This window comes from Macaca fascicularis, chromosome 4, assembly GCF_037993035.2.
Source record: "Macaca fascicularis isolate 582-1 chromosome 4, T2T-MFA8v1.1".
Taxonomy (NCBI): domain Eukaryota; kingdom Metazoa; phylum Chordata; class Mammalia; order Primates; family Cercopithecidae; genus Macaca; species Macaca fascicularis.
Window position 1 is genome coordinate 48198701 of NC_088378.1, and position 16954 is coordinate 48215654.

Here is a 16954-nt window from a genome sequence, read left to right on the forward strand (position 1 = left end):
CATTAAAGCGTATGACACTGATTTTACACTCCACAAAAGTGCAGACAGATTTAACAAGACAGCCCTACTTCACACTAGCTCTTGAAACCTCAAGTAGGAATGAAATGAAACTAATGACATTATAACTACTACTATTATTCACAAAAAAAAAAATATGTGGAAGATGATGAGAGACAGCAGTGTGACCACTGGAGCAGCTCATATTCGGTCCCAACATTTTATTCCTGCTTGCGTTTCTGGAAAATCCACTGTTACAGATTCAAATGTGTCCTCAAAATTCAAATGTTGAAAACCCAACCCCTAATGTGACTGTATTTGGAGATAGGACCATCAGGGAGGTAATTAAGGTTAAATGATGCCTTAAGAGTGGGGCTCTAATCCAATTAAAAGTCTCATTATAAAGTCTCATTATAATACGTGTCAGTTTCTGATGTGTTTGCTCATAGCAAATTTGCATTAATTTCAGATTTTCTCACCTCATGGAGGTAATTGGACTATGTCACATTTCTCAAAGTGATGCCCCTATCTTGTCATCATCTAATGGGAACAATTAAGAAACAATAAGATAGAACCATCACAAAAGAACAGGCCTCCTGTACTCAGAATCCAAGTGATCAGAGGTCAGATGCTTGCTGTATTACTTATTAACTGTCTGATATTGGGAAAGGCTTCATTGTTTCTCAGCCAAAATTTTCTTATTTGTACAAAGGAGATAAAACTATCTATTCTCAGGTTGTTGGAACAATTAAATAAAATGATTCACAACAAGTGGTCAACACAGAAAATACTCACAGTAAAGTAGGGTCCCTTTCAATTTATCCTTAAAGTTAATTAACAAAAAACTTCAATTTCAGTATTATACAGATATTTGTATGCATGTATCGAGCTACCTTTTCATATCATTCAATAAACAATGCATAATTTTTGGCTTTTGCTTTTTTGTTGTTACGGTTTTTGGGTTTTTTTTTTCTTTTTTGTTTTTGCTTTGCTTTGGGAAAGGGGATAAATGTTAAACTAATTTGAGGAGTAAGTTAAGCCAAGGAAACATGACTCTAAGCTACATAATTTAAACATATTTCTATACTTTGTATTTATGTGTGAACCACTTTGGTCAAAGTTTGAAATTATGTTTACTTCCTATAAATATTTGTTGAATAAATTTATGAATGTTTTCTAAGTTAAATATCTTTAAAAGCTATACTGTCATAAGATACTCATACCACTTAAAATTCAAACACTGTTATGATATATATGCTTATACAAAATGTTTCAAATCTGAAATATAAGGATTTCTTTTGCCTGAAGACTAAAGGAAGAAAGATCACCCTTTCTATAAATTTCATAATATATTTTCCAGGGATGAAAGAGAAAAGAAAATTTAACACTTGATGGGCTCAAATCTTAATTATAAAACAGAAGCTCTTGTTTCAAAGCCGAGTAATAATAAGTATTTCCATAAAATACCTACATTACTGGCTATATTAATGGTGGCCAGCCATAAAATTAAAGCAAAGAGAAGAACTGAAATCTAGACCTCTAATCTTTTTTCCAAAAATATCAAGGATAAAGGATGATCAGGAGTTAACCAAAACCAAAAACTGTTTAACCTGGTCACCCTCCCACCATCGTTCACTCTATTTTGAGACCTGCTGAGCCACATTGTCCTTTAAATTTTCTTGATTTAGGGTCTCATTTTCTCCGAACTGCTATGATCACAATAGTGACACATAAAGAAGAAACACTGGGTGATTTGAGAGAACTTTAACAAGGTCTGGACATTTCTCTCACTAGGAAGTAGCTGACCCCATTACTACAGGGCACACTTCTTATTAGGTGGATCTGGGAGAGTCCTATCACAGAGCTGCAATGTCTGCATGCATGATTACAAGCAAAAGTTGACCAAGAAGGCTTCAATGAGAAGTAGATGAAATTGAATCAAATGAATGTTTATTAAGCACCTACAAAGTGCTTGTAAACAAAAAGTATGGCAAAGACTGCCAATTTTCTCTGATATTCATTCTTCCCTTCTTTCTTTGTAATATAATCTCTGAATTTTATATGGGCACATGACTCCCCAGAATAAAAACATTTCTCAATGTCCCTTGAAGATAAAGGTTGTCACGTTACTGACACGATATAGGCACAAATGTCATGTGCAAATTCTGGTTATTGTCCTGAAGCAGGAGCAGAGTCTTATTTATTCCATTTTTTTTTTTTTTTTTTTTTGCTGACTGAAATACAGACATCATAGCTAGAACTTGGCTAGCCATCTTCGATCATGAGGTAGACAAACAGAACAAGGACACAGACCTTAGAGTTCAGAAACAGACGCACATACTCAGGCATTTGATTTTCAACAAGGGTACCATGTAATTCAATGGAGGGAAAGAAAAATTCCTCAAAAGATTCCAGAGCAATTAAATTTTGATCCTGAAAAAATTAACCTTGACCCTTATCTCACATCATACAGAAATTAATTTGAGATAGATGATGGAATGGGTCACAGATATAAATGTAAAAAAAAAAATGGATATCTTCTTGATTGAGGGATAGACAAAGATTTCTTAAATAGGACAAAAAACAAACTATTAAAAAACTGATAAACTGGATTTCATTAAAACACCACAAGACAGCATTAAAAGATAAACAGAAAAGTCATGAAATCATCAAGGAAATGCACATGAAAACCATGAGACCATGAAGCCATGAGATATCACCTCAAACCCACCAGAGGGCTTAAAGTGAAAAAGACTAACAATATCAGGTGCTGATGAAAATGCGCACTACAACTACAACTCTATTGCTAGCAAAAGTGTACACATATGCATTCAGTTTTGTAAACTGTTTGGCTCCCCTATGGCCTAACAATTCTAGTTTCAGATTTGTTCCTTGGTGAAATACTGCAAATGTCCACCAAAAGACTTGTGTATGAGTATTCACAGCAGGTCTATTTGTAAGAACCCAAACTAGAACACACCCACATAGCTATTAACAGAATGGATAAACGAATTGTGGTAATGGATTCCTACTCAGAAAAAATACAAAAAGAACCACCTATTGATAGATGCATCAGCACAGATAACTCTCAAAAATTTATGCCGAATTAAAGCCAGACACAAAAAAGTACATCTTATTTGGTTATACTTAAAATTCAATAATAGACAAAACAGGGAGGCTCAGGTGGGAGGATTGCTTGAGCCTGGGAGGTTGAGGCTGCTGTGAACTGTCATCCTGTCATCATGCAACCACACTCTAGCCTGGCTGGCAGAGTGAGATACCATCTCGGGGAAGGGGGAGGAGGGGAAGGAATAGACAAAACTAATCTACAGTGATGGACATCAGAAGAGTGTGATCCACAGGGGAGGTGTTGGCCAGGAGGTAGATGAGAGAATTTTCTCCTCGATGGATGTAATATTGTCTATCTTGGTCTTGGTTGTGATTACACAGGTGTGTGAATGTGTATGTGTGTGTGTGTATATATATATAAACTCATCAAGCTATATACTTAAGAATGGCAGAGTTCATATGTTTTTCCTCCCCAAGTATTTCATGCCTCAACAGAAGCAGAGAAAAAGTACTTTATGAAAGATAAGTAGACTCTTTTTACCTTATCCATTGCCCAGCAAAGGTTATTAGGCAAATGTAAAATTTTCTACTTAAAATAAAACAAACACCAAGCAAAGTGTGACTAAACTTTACTTTTTTTCTTACCCCCAAATAAGCCAAAATTAGAATATTCAAACCTTATTCATTAGTATCAACAAAAACTTAGAAGGAAATTCCAAAGAAAGTAGGAGTACACCAGTTAGTCCATAGCAACTATCATGGTCACCAAAGTGAAGATTCTATAGTATAATGGCAATGAAAGCAAAGTTTTCATTGTATATGCCATTTTCAGTGTGTGTTTTACCATAAATGCTTCTGTTCTTGATTTTAACTATTTCTTTATTTTTAACACAAAGGCAGTATGGCATAGAAGAAAGAGCAAGAGCCCTGATTCAGACAAACCTGTTTTGCCACTTACTAACTATATAGTGTTAGGCAAGTTTCCTAATCTCTTTGATACTAAGTTTCTTCACAATTTAAGAGAGATAATAATACTTACTTTGCAAAATTGTAGCACAATTATAGTAGGTACTTAGTAGTGGTAGCTATTTGGCAATAGCTCTTTGTATGCAAAGTATCATGTCAGCCACTTGAACCCTATCTAAGAACCTGACCATCTGGAAATTTATATATAAAGATTGGTGACGAAAGGTAAGAATTTAACATGGGTTACAGATTATAAATTATAGGGTTTCTATGTAGCTAGTAGGGTTGTAGAGTGAGTATTCTCTGAACAGAGCTTGAAAAAAAATGGTTGAAAATTAGTTGGGGAGAAAACATTTAAGGCAGAGGAACTGGCACAAATAAGAACACAGCTGCAAAAGCAGGAGAGTGAATCCTTTAGGGGCTGATGAGTGGTTAGGACCACTTGTATTACTGGATTAGTTCTGAGAAATCAGAGAAGAAGGCCAGCAAAGTAAGTTAGGAACAGGCAAAAAAGGACTATTGTCTTGCTAAGAAGCAAGAACCTTGCAAGTATTGGGATGCCACTAAAGGACTTTTTTCAGGGAACTGACCCCAGTGGTCATTACACATGATAGGAAGGGAAGAAGTCAATACAGGGAAAAATAGCATAGGGTGACAAGGGCCTAAACCAAGATGCTGAGGGGAGTGAAAGAAACAGGAAGGAAAGATATTAGAAAGTTCATTTTTTTTCCTGTGTTTCAGAATGCAAATGGAAGAGAAAGTTCAATTTTATTATTTTAAAAAATGATCATTGAGTTTCCCTGAATGATACAAATAGGCCTGCCTTCAACTTCAAGATTGATCCTAATTGACCCCTAAGTTCCTCAAGAGCAAAGATATGCCCCCAAGCCAACAAAACACATTGCCTGGCACAAAGAAAGTGCTCAGTACATCACTGGTGAATGAATCTTTCCAAATATTCCAAATATGGAAATCTCCATATGCAAATAATACAATGTATTAATGATGTAATGTGAAACACAGAGAAAAGCTAGAATCACTTTTCCTTTTTGTTTAGTGATGATTTTCCAAAATATATGCCAACTTCTGAATTTGGTCATGCAAGAGCTATCTCTATCTCCAGCTTATCAAAAGACTCAGATATAAATCACTCCAGAAAGTTAGGAATGTTGCCACCTCAGTTGCTAAGCTCTTGTGTAATGTTGTTCTAGGAATCCATCATTCTTTATGTCCTTTGCTATAGCAAAAGAACAGTCACTTTATGACTCATGAATATTACATCGAAAAATTAAAACAGTAAATTAAATCCAAATTATGTAAACAAATATGTGTAAGGTTACTTAAGAGTGCAAGATGATTTAGTAATTAATTTGCTTATTACAATAATTTAAATTAAAATAACCTAACACTAAGAAATGAAGGAAAAAAATGAGTACTTCCTAGGAATAAGCACAATTCTTACCCTATTTTATGTATTAACTCATTGAATCCTCTCAACAACCTTATATGGTAGACAGTTTTACCTAAATTTAAAGATGAGAAAATTGAGATACAGAGAAGTAACTGCCCAAGGTTACATTACATGGCAGCAGAGCAGCAGAAGTAGGAATTGAATGCAAGCAATCTGGCTTCACAGTCCAATAGATTCAGAAAAAAAACACTTAATAAATCCAATATGATTCATGATATAAAACTCTTAGAGAACTAGAAGAAGAGAACTTTAAATATTCAGCAACAACATCACACTAAGCTTCAGTGCTACAGAAGTATTCTCATGTAAGTCAGGAACAAAATAAGAATGTTCATGATCAGTACCACTATTCTTCATTGCACTGGGGGTCCTAGCCAGTGAAAGTAGACAAAAACAAAAGAATAAGACATATGAAGATCAGAAGGAAAAGAAAAAAATTATTTCTTGCAAATTATGTATTTATGTAAATGGAAATATAATATTATTTATGAAGTAATAACTAGCTGGTTAGAAAATAGGAAACTAAGAGAACCTATTCACAGTAGCAACAAAAATCATCAGGATTTAGAAATAAATGTAAAAAAAAATGTGCAAGTCCTTTGTTTGTGTCATATCATTGAAGGACACAAAAAGGACATGACAAAGAAAAAACTGAATATTGCAAATATGCCCATTCTTCTCATATTGATCTATAAATTCAAAGCCATTTCTATAAAAATCCCAATAGGACTTTTCAAGAAACTTCATAAACAGGTACTAAAACTCATATGGAATGGGAAAGGTCCAAAATAGCCAAACAATTCAGCAGAAAAACAAAAGAAGGTTTCTCCCCTATGACATATCAAAATCATGAGAGTTATCTTAGGAAGATTTGTTCAGGCAATATGGAGAGCTAGACATTCTAAAACAAACCTTTTAATACTTGCAAAGTTCTAAGGAATACTGGAAAAACATCCTTTAAAATGTCAGATATTTGTAATTCTTCATGTCATCAAACTAAGAAAAGTCATAATCTCAATAGATGCAGAAAAAGATTTTGACAAAATTAAAAATTGAGTATACATACAAATAACTCCTAGCTCTGTCCACAGAGGGCCAAGAAACAGTAACATCTCAGTAGCAGCAAGGACACATAGCACACAGATCTTGGTTTCTAATACCATCGTCCAGTAAAAGGAATCAAGACATTTTGGAGAAATGGCTGATTCTAAGGTTGGGGAAGGGAAAATACTAAATGAGCCTGGAGCATCTCATAGTGCCAGACAGTAAGGAAATGATAAAAAAAAATAAAAATTTTTAATGGCGACATTTCAAAAGGACAAAAGAGCCAACCTGAAAAAATCCCAATGCCAAAGCTGGAACAATTTAAGCAATATAAAAATGATATTAGATAATAGCTCAAAGACTAAAATAAATATCCATCAATATACATGGACATAAATAACTGACTGAATAATAAATCAATGGGAGAAAAGGGACCAATCTTTTTTAGAGAAGAATTCCTATTAATAAATGTAAAAAAAGGAAGAAAATGGAAAATCACCATTAGAATACCACAATAATAATTGTTGCAGGCAAGATCCACTGAATACTAAAATTATTGGACAAAATTTTAAAGAGAAATAGAATATTTGTACTACCTCAAAATATTTATTAATCACTGTGGTGGTTTTAACATATGTCCACAAATTATTTGATACCTTTCCTTCCCTTGACTGTGGACTTTCTCCTAACAAATAGACTATGGAAAGGGGGAAAAAGGAACATTACAATAAGAAACCTTGCCAGACACCATCTGGCCATGTGATCAAAGTTATCATCAGTCGATGTGATTATCATATGTTGCCATATGTGATACAATGAGAAGGGCACAACAGCTCTGCGATATTCTTCTCTCAAAATCCATAACCTCAGTCTAATTGTCAGAAAACATCGGATAAATCCAAATTGAGATGCATTTTACAAAACACATACCAGTACTCTTCAAAAGTGACAAGATATGAAAGACTGAGAAATTGTCACAGATCGGAGTAAACGAGGGAGACATGAAAACTAAACACCATGTGGTATATGGGTTGGATCCTGAAATTTAAAAAAAGAATATTAGAGGGAAAACAGTGGTAATCTGAATAAAGTGTATAGTTTCATTAATACTATTGTGCCAATGTTAATTTCTTAACTTTGGTACTTTACAACGGTTATGTAAGATGTTCACATGAGAGGAAGTTGGTGAAGGGTATACAAAAACACTGCACTATCTCTGCAATTCTTGTAAATTTAAAATTATTTCAGAATAAAATGAATTTGAAAATTCAATACTCATTTGTGAAAGCAATTCTCAGTGAACTAGAAACAGAAGAAAATTTCCTCAATCTGGTAAAGAACATCTACCAAAAAAAAGTACAGTAAACATCACCCTTAATAGTGAAATGTAGAGGCATTCTCCCCTTAAGATGAGGAAAAAGCAAGGATATACATTGTTAATACTGCTGTTAAATATTGTTCTAGAGGTCCCAGCCAGTGCAATAAGGCAAGAAAAGGAGAAAAAGATAATAGAATTGTAAAGGCATATTTAAACCATTTTTTTTCCAGATGGCATGACAGCACATTAAAAAAAAAAAAAAAAAAAAAAGAATCTGCATACTACCAGAACTAAAAGTGAATTTAGCAAGGGTACAAAATACAAGATCAATATATAAAAACAAATTTTGTTTCCATACACTAGGCAAGATGTTTGGAAAATAAAACTGGGGGAAAAAAAAAACACGCCACCACCTGCAACAGCATCAAAAATCATTAAATGTCTAGAAATAAACTGAATAAAGTGTAAGTCCTCTACACTGAATATACAGAACATGTTGAAAGTAACTGTAGAAGAATTTATTCAATGAAGGGAAAGACTCAATTCTGTTAAAATGTTCACTTTCCCAAAGTTGCTCTGCAGAGTCAATGCAATCCCAGTCAAAAGTCTGGTAGACCTTTTTTTTTATTATTATTAATGGACATTGACAAGCACATTTGAAAATTTATATGGAAATATAAAGCACTTAAATAATCAAAACATTTGTTTAAAAGAACAAAACTGGACGGTTTACAATACCATGTCAAGACTTACCATAAATGACAGTAATTAAAAAAGTATGGTACTGATGCAAGAACGGATAATTAGTCCAAGTGGAACAGAATAGAGTCCAGAAACAGACCCAAATATATGACCATTCATTTATCAACAAAGTCCCCATGCAATTCAATGGGAAAAGAAAAGTGCTGTTTTTTTCAGTAAATGTGTAGAGTAGATGAATGTCCATACAGAAAATAAATCTTGAGGCTGGGCATGGTAGCTCACTCCTGTAATCCCAGCACTTTGGGAGGCCGAGGCGGGAGGATCATGAGGTCAGGAGACTGAGACCATCCTGGCTCACACGGTGAAACCCTGTCTCTACTAAACATACAAAAAATTAGTCGGGCATGGTTAATGTGGGCGCCTGTAGTCCCAGCTACTCAGGAGGCTGAGGCAGGAGAATGGCATGAACCCGAGAGGCGGAGCTCGCAGTGAGCCGAGATCACACCACTGCACTCCAGCCTGGGTAACAGAGTGAGACTCCGTCTAAAAAAAAAAAAAAAAAAAGAAATCTTGATCCCTACCTCACACCATACACGAAAATCAACTGGTGATAATCACAGACCCAACAGCTAAAACTGTAAAGTTTCTGGAGGAAAACAAAGGCAAATGCCTTCAAAACCTTGAGAGTGGGCAAATTTGAGGGTAGGAAGAAAATTTTACAGGTAGGATGCAAAAAAGCACTAACTTCCACTCCCTTCCCCTTTTTACCCACTCCCAAATCCTGATAAACCAAACTTCAAAGGAATAATTCTGCTCATCAAAAGGTACTATTAAGAGAATAAACAGGCAAACTCAGGGTAGGAAATACTTGCAAACATGTACCCAACAAAGATTCCCTATCCAGATTATATTAGGAACTAAAAATCATTAATAAAAAGATAACCTATTTTTTTTTTAAATGGGCAAAATATTTCAATAGGCAGGTCACAAAGGAAATCGAAATGGCTGATTAAGATATTTTAAGATGTTCAACATTATTAGTGTCTATGGAAATGCAACCAACCTACCAAAGACCATCAATTCAACTCCTTGGTATATAGCTGAGAGATGTATGTCTACCAACGGATGTTGGAAGAACATTCTTCACAATTTAATTCTTAACGGCCCAACAAGAAAATGAATAAGTAAATTGCTTATATTATAGATCCACATAATGTAATACCATAGAAGAGGGGTCAATAAATTTTTTTCTGTAAATGGTCACTTGGTAAATAGTTTAGACTTTGTGGGCCATATGGCCTCTGTAATAACTACTCAACTCTGCCAAATGGGCATAACTATGTTCCAGTAATTTTTTTTTTTTTTTTAAGATGGGGTCATCTTACTGTCACCCAGGCTGCAGTGCAGTGGCATGATCACAGTTCATTGTAAGCTCAAACTCTTGAGCTCAAGAGATTCTCCTGCCTCAGCCTCTTGAGTGTCTGGGATTATAGACAGGAGCCACGGAAACCAGCCCAATAAAATTTTATAAACAAAAATATGCAGTGGGTTGGAATTGGCCCACAGGCCACAGTTTGCCAACCCTTGATATAAAGCAAAAATAAAAAACAAACAAAAATACTTATACGTGCAACATGGATGAATACAATGTGAACAAAAGAATAAACTCTATGACTCCATTTATATGAAGTTTTAAAAAACACTTGAAAATAATCCATGATCACAGAAATCAGGACAGTAGTTGACTGGGGGAAGCGAGTGGCTCCATTGACAGGAAGGGGCAGAAGGAATGAACATGTTTTATATGTTTATCTGGGTAGTAATCACAAAGGTATACACATATGTAAATTTCATCAAGCTACACGCTTTTTTTGTTGTACATAAATTATAGAACTAAAAAATGTATGTAGAATTCAACATGGATAAAAAATATATTAAATACATTAAATGTACCTTAAAAGATGTGGGTGACAGAGTGAGGAAGTCTAACAGAAGTCTAATCATAGCTCCTAAAGGAAAGAATAGGATAAAAACAGGTGAAAATAAAGAGATAAAAGACAAAATTTTCCTGAATTGATGAAACATAAACCTTAGAGACAGGAGATTTTATTTATATATAAAAATTTATACAAATATATTTAATTTTTATATAAATTCTACAGTGAGATATACATATAATCTATATATAAAGTGCGTATGTATATACATTATGTATATACACACACCTACATACCTTGCCTCAAAAGTCTGTGACTACAAATTATTCTTGATGATACAAGGAGCAGTGAAAACCATAAAGCAATTCTCGAATTTCAAAGAATTAGTGGCCTTGACATGTATGCTGACTACAGGGCAAATTAGAAATCAGTAACAAAAGGATAACTCACAAAACCTTCCACATTGGAACTAGACTACTTTCTACAAATCTGTTAGGGGAAGAAAAAATATCACAATGAAAAAATTTGTAATTCTTAGAACTGAACAATATACTACATAGAAAACAACAGTAAATGAAAATCAGCAGTATTTTCAGATGACAAATAAACAAACCAGGATTAACAGCCTGGAAATAAGCCCAAGCATATCTGGGTACTGTATGTGACAGAAGCGGCACTGCTAATCACTGATATTGGAACAATTACCTTTTCACATGGGAATCTGAAAATGAATTAAGCTTGATTTCATAACATAAAATATATAGATCTAAACATATACATGTTTCAGGTAAATTAAAGAACAAAATGTGGACAAAACATAATTGTTAGAAAAATATTCAGAATACATTTCATTAATAGTAGAGTATCTTAAGACAAAAAGCATACAGATTAATGTCTATAGTTTAATATCTCCAAGTGTATAACAAATATTTGTATCCAGAATGTTTTCCAAGAGAAATTTCTGCAATGATGGGAATATTCTGTTCTATAACATATTATAATATAAAATATATCACAAAATAAAATACAAAAGTAATATGTGGCTACTGAGCACTAAAAATGTGGCCTAAAAGAACTGAGGAACAGAAATTATTGCAGTAAATACATGTTAGCATTTTAAAACCCTGAAAGTCTGTAAAGTTCTGTGATTTTTATATACTTTTTAGTTTTCATTTTTCATAACAAAATTTGATTTTAGCTAAAATTACTACATAAAATATTCCAGTTGTGTATAAAATATGTAAATGTGACTTTTGGGAAAGCAAACACCCCAAATGATATTTTCTCCTAAATGCTTTTTGAAATATTATAAATTAAGTTATAAGAATAAAGAATAATTTAATAAATACTGATACATCTACCATGGAATTTATGAAATAAAACATTATTGATAAGTTCCCTAGGTACTCCTCCCTGAGCAAGATTTTTTTTTTTTCTAAAAAGAAGCCAGGCAATAACAATAACAGACGTAGAGCCCTAGACTCACGCTTCTTCAGTTTGTGACACCCATATTTTAATATATTTGGGGAGAAATGTGACATTCAAGCTTAGTGTGTATCATTTAACAAAGAGTTACAAAGCAAACACCCATGTAACCATTGCACAGGTCAGGCGATAAAGCATTTCCAGCATCTCTGAACCCCAGACCCTCTCCTCCCCACCAGGAGGTGACCATTAGCTTGACCTTTTTTTTTTCTTTACTACTTTTAATGCCTATATATGCATCCCTAAACAATAGCTTTGCTCCATCAGGTTCTGAATTTTACATAGATGATATCACACAACATTCTCTGGCAACTTTTTTTTTTTTTTTGGTTCAACACTGAAAGGCATTTGTGTTGAAACACAAAAATATTTCGTTGGCCACTGTACAGTGTGCCCTTTTTATGACTGGTGTATAATTTATCTTTCTCCTTCAGGTGGGCATAAAGGTGGCTTCCAGTTTTCTGCTATTACAGTCAACCTTCTTGTACACGTCTGCTTGTGGACATGTATTAAAATTTATCTAGGGCAGTGGCTTTCAAACTTTTTTGTCCATGACTCATACTAAGGAATGACGTTTTACATCATGACACACATTTGTGTATGTATGAAACTGAGGAGAGGAGGAGAGATTCATAAAGCGAACACCTCTATGACCTGAGAGACACTGACGTTCTATTCTCTGTGTTTTACAAATTCTGATCATCCACTTAAATGACTTTACGACCCACTAAAATGGACTTCAAATTCTGAAAAACATTGTTGTTAAGGATGAATACCCAGGCGTGCAACTGCTGGATCAGGAAACACGGACATCGGACGTCGTCAACTTTTCCAGATCCTTAACTGTTAAATGTTCTTATCTAAGCGCATATAAATTTACCACTATTTAACTTCAGAGTGAAAAGCGTGAAACATCAGAGAACATTTTATCTTTTCCCTCGGTCATTAAACAGTATTAATCACTTACCATGTGCCAAGTAAGCAATCTCTGGGCCCAGCGCGACCCATGGGTTAATATGCGGAGGGGCTGCGGGGGAGCACTTAGGGGACCAGGACCTCAGTGAGGCCCCAGAAAGCACCCGGGAGGGGCCTCCGATCCTGCCTGGGAGGGAGGGGTTAGAGGAGGATTCCTGGAAGAAGGAGGACCTAAGCTGGGTGTTTCTATTTTTGATTTTTATTGGTTTCCTAAAACATGAAAGTAACACATTTGATGAGAAAAAATATTCAAAATTACAGGAGTATATTCAGTAAAAGGTAGAAATCCCCACTCCGCCCTGAAAGTTGGATGCGGAGACTAACCGAAGTTGCATTATCAGCTGTCCCGATCTAGGAAATTTTTAGGACCTCACATTTTAAAATACTTTTAAGAGTATGTCTGATACAGTCTGTAATACTAAAGCGTCAAAATAATCATATTTTCCATAAGAGACTAAAGCACAAACAGTTACTGTCTAGTTCCATTATTACTTTCAACAGACTTTTTCTTCTTTTCCTTGTTCTGTTTTTTTCCTGGCCCGTTGGCGAGGTTAGAGCGCCAGGCTGTAAGAATCGGGTCTATGGACCACATACCAGATAGGCGCGAACGCCTCTGGCAGCGGCGTCCGGGGGGCTGGCGGCACTCGCGGTGGGGCGGCCTGGGTTGCGGGTGACGATCTGCGGGGTCCCGCACCCGGGCCCGTGGAGCCCGGACCTGCACGTAGGCAGCGCGGCAAAGGCACACCCTCCTTGCGGCCGCGAACCCAGCGCCGTCCTCGCAGCGCGGCAATGCACGGCCACAGCTGCCCCCAGCCCGCCCGCCGCGGCCGCGAGTACCCAGACACCTACCCTGCGGGGCAACGACCCCCGGAGCTCAGGCGAGGCTGCTGGGGCGTGCCACCTCTGCGGCCATGACGGCGACCGGGGGAAGCACCCCGCGCGCCAAGGCCCCGCGCAGCTGGGCTGTGAGTGCTGCTGCCCCGTCCGTCCGTCCAGCACCCGCCCGGAGAGTGAGGCCAGAGCACGCCCCAGCCGTGTCTAAATCAAGGCTCGGGGCGGTACCGACGGGCTGAATGACAAATGGCAGATGCCGTGGGCTTTGCCGCCCGCGGCAGCCAAGAGGATGGCTGAGCCGAGGAGGCCGCGCGCAGGCGGGGCTCAGGAGCCGGAACGGCACGGCTGCGAGGAGGGCGCTGGGGCCCCTGGCGGGGGCGTCACGTGGCAGGAGGAGGCCCCGCCGGGGAGCTGGGGGTCGGCGGCCGAGGCGGGGGGAGCGGAGCGGCACCCACACGACCGGTGGGCCGGGTCACTGGTGGGGGCAAAGCCAAGGTCGCCCAGGTACAGCGCTGGCGCAGGTAGACCCGAGCCGGCCCGGAGTCCGCAGTGGGGCCTGCTAGCTCAAGTCACCGCCAGGATGGGCTGCCTAAGCCTGATCACACACGAGAAACGCGACAGATGCTAGGACGCTGCAATAGGCCAAACTAACTTACCTCCTGTGCCAGCAGCGCCCAAGTGCAGCTGCCCAAATGTGAGCACTGACCGTGAGCCAGGCACTGTCCTAAGTACTTTGCAGGTAAATACGTGTAATCCTCACAGCAATGTTGGCAGAAATAACCGTCTCACGGCTGAAGAAACGAAGACGCAGAAAGCATAGACAGAAATAATTTTATAATTATGGGATCACACTATGTCTGCTTCACACAATTTCAAATTTTTCAATGTTACTGGAATTTAAGAAAAATAAACTGAAAGGAATCTCTATTGCTTTCTTCCCTAAAAGACGTGCTTTTTAAAAGGCCTATCAGCATTACGTAAAAAGATTAAGAGAGGTGTAAGGAGCTCACTACATGTTTGGGTTTAGACAGTTTCATAGCTCTGAAAGATGAAGTTAATTAGCATCATACACCTCCGCCTACCTTTACCCCCTGCCTCTCAATTTCCATTACTTCTATTACTTTCAGCTTACTAGCAATGAGAACATTTGCAATTGCTCTGCAACTTTATTTTTCCAGATGTTGTCTTAATTCTCTCTTTAAATGAATTTGATGTTCACTATAACTTATCCATCCCTGAATTTTTATTTTTATTTAGTTCTTGATGGACTGCCTTCTTTTTCAAGTCATATTCCTAAGGAGGGTTTATAGAGTGCTGCCATGGTTGAGAAAATCTGGTATTTTTCTCTATACATAAATAAAAACTGAGTTGGGTATTTTCAATTCATACCTTCCTTCAAAACCTAACAGAACAAGATGGCAATTGCTTTATTTATTTTTTTATTATACTTTTAAGTTTTGGGATACATGTACAGAACATGCAGGTTTGTTACACAGGTATACACATCCCATGGTGGTTTGCTGCACCCATCAACCCATCATCTATATTAGATATTTCTCCTAATGCTATCCCTCCCCTGCTAGCCCCCACCCCTCCCTGTGTCCATGTGTTCTCATTTTTCAACTCCCACTTATGAGTGAGAACATGCAGTGTTTAGTTTTCTGTTCCTGTGTTAGTTTGCTGAGAACGATGGTTTCCAGCTTCATCTATGTCCCTACAAAGGACACGATCTCATCCATTTTTATGGCTGCATAGTATTCCATGGTGTATATGTGCCACATTTTCTTAATCCAGTCTATCACTAATGGTTTCAAGTTGGTTTCAAGTCTTTGCTATTGTGAATAGTGCTGCAATAAACATACATGTGCACGTGTCTTTAGAGTAGAATGATTTATAATTCTTTGGGTATATACCCAGTAATGGGATTGCTGGATCAAATGTTATTTCTGGTTCTAGATCCTTCAGGAATTGCCACACTGTCTTCCACAATGGTTGAACTAATTTACACTCCCACCAACAGTGTAAAAGCATTCCTATTTTTCCACATCCTCTCCAGCATCTGTTGTTTCCTGGCTTTTTAATGATTATCATTCTAACTGGCATGTTATTTGATAAGCAACTTCAGCAAAGTCTCAGGATACAAAATCAATGTGCAAAAATCACAAGCATTACTATATACCAATAATAGACAAACAGAGAGCCAACACATCACTGAACTCTGATTCACAGTGGAGACAAAGAGAATAAAATGCCTAGGAACACAACTTACAAGGGATCTGAAGGACCTCTTCAAGGTGAACTACAAATCACTGCTCAAGGAAATTAGAGAGGACACAAACAAATGGAAAAACATTCCATGCTTATGGGTAGGAAGAATCAATATCATGAAAATGGCCATACTGTCCAAAGTAATTTATAGACTCAATGCTATCCCCATCAAGCTACCATTGACTTTCTTCACAGAATTAGAAAAAACTACTTTAAATTTCATATGGAACCAAAAAAGAGCCTGTATAGCCAAGGCAATCCTAAACAAAAAGAACAAAGCTGGAAGCATTACACTACCTGACTTCAAACTATACTACAAGGCTACAGTAACCAAAACTGCATGGTACTGGTACCAAAACAGATATATAGACCAATGGAATAGAACAGAGTCATCAGAAATAACACCACACATCTACAACTATCTGATCTTTGACAAACCTGACAAAAACAATCAATAGGTAAAAGATTCCCTGTTTAATAAATAGTGTTGGGAAAAACTGACTAGCCATATGCAGAAAACTGACACTAGACTGCTTCATTACACCTTATACAAAAATTAACTCAAGATGGATTAAAGACTTAAACATCAGACCTAAAACCATAAAAAGCCTAGAAGAAAACCTAGGCAAAACCATTTAGGACATAGGCATGGGCAAAGACTTCATGACTAAAACAACAAAAGCAATGGCAACAAAAGCCAAAATTGACAAATGGGATCTAATTAAACTAAAGAGCTTCTGCACAGCAAAAGAAACTATCATCAGAGTGAACAGGCCACCTACAGAATGGGAGAAAATTTTTGTAATCTATCCATCTGACAAAGGGCTAATATCCTGAATCTAAAGGAACTTAAACAAATTTACAAGAAAAAATCAAACAACTCCATCA

The 16954-nt window shown here is 37.0% G+C and overlaps 1 protein-coding gene across 50 annotated transcripts in view; it reads right to left on the minus strand.

Moving 5' to 3' along the window:
• Positions 1-13979, minus strand: part of PLAGL1 (PLAG1 like zinc finger 1) — a 65762-nt gene extending 51783 nt beyond the window's left edge. For 36 of the 50 annotated variants that reach the window (XM_074037189.1, XM_005552017.4, XM_074037193.1 and 33 more), the window contains exon 1: positions 13814-13979. The gene's annotated coding sequence lies outside the window, so the exon portion shown is untranslated. Of the gene's footprint in view, positions 1-10520; positions 10577-13813 lie in introns of all 50 variants that reach the window. The other 14 variants (XM_074037177.1, XM_074037180.1, XM_074037192.1 and 11 more) reach the window with 1 other exon arrangement.
• Positions 13980-16954: the final 2975 nt, after the last annotated feature.